Below are 3,293 nucleotides of genomic sequence, written 5' to 3'. Positions count from 1 at the left end.
AGAATGCGATTTTAAGACTTATAAAGCCAAGGACGTACCATATATAACAGAAAAAAACAAGCTGAAAAGACTGTCTTTCGCAAAGGAACATCTTCATAAGCCAAAGGAGTTCTGGAGAAGCGTTCTATGGACAGATGAAAGCTCCTTTGAGTATAATTCATCAAAAAATAAATTTTTTGTAAGATTACCAATGGTCCAAAGGCAGAAACGGCGACCCGTTTGCCAAAAAGTAAGCCATGGTGGAGGCTCTGTGATGTTCTGGGGATGTGTGGCTTATAATGGACTGGGTGACCTCGTTCCTGTCACTGGCTCAATGAACCAAGGCCAGTATTTGCGGGTTCTAAATGATAATGCGTTTAGTTCCGGAGACAGGCTTATTGGACACACCTTCATTTTGCAACAGGATAACGCCCCATGTCACAAAGCCAAAATGATTACAACATTTTTGAAGGATGTTGGTGTTACCACTTTGGACTGGCCACCTCAAAGTCCAGATTTAAATATAATTGAAAACGTCTGGTCTCTTATAAAACGTAAAAGAACGGTATCGTTGAATAAAACCAGAGAGGAGACAATTTCTGAGGTCACTTCCCTTTGGGAAGAGATATCTCTAGAGATTATCCAAAATTTGTTCGATTCAGTACCGCGACGCTTGCAAAAAGTTGTTGAAACCAAAGGAAATTATATATTTTACTAAATTATTTTTTTTCCTTTGGTTTTTTTAAGTTTAAGCTTTATTATTCATATTAAAAGGTTCTTGTCAAAATACTTATGCCACCACATGAAAATTACTTTAGCTTATATTTTTTTATGTTCATATGACAAAATGTTGAATTCATTATTTTTAAGTTTGTATTAGCACTAAGTAAAACAGAAAAAAAAAATCATTGAGTTATATTAAACCATTAAAAAGTTACATACAAATTTGAACCATTAGTTTTTCGTCAAAATAATTATGCCAACTAGTGTAAGTAGTCGCAATGCATATGTTCGGCATTTGTTCCAGTGCTCTGGCGTTGTTGTGAATGGCCAGAACACCATCGTCCTCAAAGCTTTCGATGGATCCGACAATGACTGTCTTGCCAGTGCAGTAGGAGCCCTTCTTGAAGCCGGAGATCACGTCACAGTAGGTGCCCGCGGGAAGGCCGGTCTGCAGGGAGCTGTTGAGGTCATAGTTCTCGTTGTTGAAGGCCACAAAGCCCTTGCTACCACTGCTGAAATAAACCTGGTTGCTGCCTCTGTCCCACCAGTTCTGGATCGCATTCGAGCCCACGGCGTTCCTGAAAGCCACCATGTTGTAGATCTGGCGCCAACGGTGTTCGCACACCCAGCCTCTGCCACACGAGCTGTCGCTTTTGAAGGTGGGGGAGGCGATGTTATGTCCGTCGGTGGTTGGTGGGCCTTGGTCCGTGTGCGAGAAAGGGAAGGAGAAGTAGGACATATCCCGCGAATTTGCCGAAGGGATGCGCCAGCATGAAGGCGGAGGCCATCTTGTACTTCTTGGGCACCTTGTATGTGAGCACGTCGGCACCGCCAGCTCCGTGTCGGCGCTGGTTGTCGTGGTTGTCCACGAAGACCAGGGAGCGGTCAGAGGCTGCGAATCCCCAGGCAGCGCCCCAGTTGACTAGGTACTGCAGCTGGTCTTTTGCCGCGGAAGGCCTTGCCGATGGCGTCGGAGTGCCGGAACTCGGTGTTGGCGCCCAGCCCGGTGTATTCGGACTTGCTTATGGCTTCGCCTCCCATGTCGATGACCTTCTGCACTATAAAGGCTTTGGCGCCCGATTCGAAGCCGTGGGCAGTATTCAGGTTCTTCAGGCGTCCAGAGATGACGCCCAGGTCCGCGGGCCACATGTGGTTGGCGGCGTCCACGCGGAATCCGGCCACACCGAGGTTAATGAGGTGGTTCAGGAACTCGACCAACTTGTCCTGCACGTAGGAGTTGCCTTGGTTCAGACCGACCAGCTCGCATTTGCGCACTTGGTAGGCATCGTTGTAGTTTATTATGGCGCATGTGGAGCTGAAGTCCAGCAAGGAGTAAGGCACTTCGGCTGGCGGTGCTGCCACCAGTGCCGTAGGTGCCTCCATCGTCGACCATGTGGTTAAATACGACATCCACGTATTCACGGACTCCGGCGTTGTTACAGCGCCTGATCATGCTGGCGAACTGCTCCTCGTTTCCGGAACGGGTGAGGGAAGCCACCAAGCCACCAAGCGTGGCTATCCCTCACGGCATTCTCATTGACTGGAGAAATCTGTGGGCTAAACGATTACGACACGATTAGGTCTCCATAAAACAATGGTTAGGGAACTTGTGCTTCACCTGGACACCAGCAAAGCCGTTGTCGCCCCACTTCCACTCGAAGAGGTGGACCATACCACTTCGACCCTGATTCGAATTTGGCTGTTACTCGGCATTATATTGAAGTTTGATAAACCCGCAAAGAACCGATCGGCGTCTGTGCGGCAGGCTTTGGTCAGTTGTGTGATATGGGATGCAAATTGCCAGCCATCAAGACCTTTATGGAATCGCGCTTCATCTTGATAGGGAGGATTTATCGTCAGCTATCACGTCTTAGATTAGATTCGGACTCGGCACTCCGATGCACTATTTGACTATGATGGTTGTGAGTCCGGACAAGTGCGATAGCTAAACAGATTGGTTGGACTTTCAGCTGAACTGAATAGAAACAGTAATATAACTGAATCAGGCCGATTTCAGCGGATTCGTTATGTCAATTGGCACATGTTTCAGTGATTTTAGCACTGGTGAAGACTGTGGTCACTCAATCAAAGTAAATAACAAGTTGATATTGGTAGCGGGTTTTTTGGATGATTTACAGACCATTGAGGACTGCAATAGAATTCCAGAGCCACATGAAAACACTTCTGTGAGAGGCCTTATATTTGACTAACTTTTACGACGCTCATCGGAAAATATGGGACGCTTATCGGAACGCTCTTTGCTTATCAGCCGAAACTCATAAGGGGAGAAACATGGACGCTTCATCAGAATTTTTTCGCTGGTGCCAGCGATTTAAGAATCTCCCTATTAATTTGCTCAACATTAATTAAAGCTTATTTGCTTAGTTCGACGTTTACATCAAACTGCATACACACGGACTTTGAGTGGCCTGTCGACTATCGAGTGGGGTAACACAAATGTTGATTAGGAGACATTGATTTTTCAACACTCTGCGCCATTATAAAAACTGCATGCTCCAGAGAATCTCGACCGTAGGTATAGCAATTATTTGGCACGCACGTTGGATGAAAGAGCTTTTAAAATGGCAAGA

At 46.3% G+C, this 3,293-nt stretch overlaps 1 pseudogene; it reads right to left on the bottom strand.

Moving 5' to 3' along the window:
* Window positions 1–913: 913 nt before the first annotated feature.
* Window positions 914–2,884, bottom strand: LOC108138384 (annotated as a pseudogene).
* Between the last annotated feature and the right edge of the window lie 409 nt (window positions 2,885–3,293).

Source organism: Drosophila elegans, unplaced genomic scaffold (genome assembly GCF_018152505.1).
Source record: "Drosophila elegans isolate 14027-0461.03 unplaced genomic scaffold, ASM1815250v1 contig_111, whole genome shotgun sequence".
Classification (NCBI taxonomy): Eukaryota; Metazoa; Arthropoda; class Insecta; order Diptera; family Drosophilidae; genus Drosophila; species Drosophila elegans.
The sequence above is the reverse complement of the archived record's forward strand: the minus strand, read 5'-3'. Positions and strand labels throughout refer to the sequence as shown.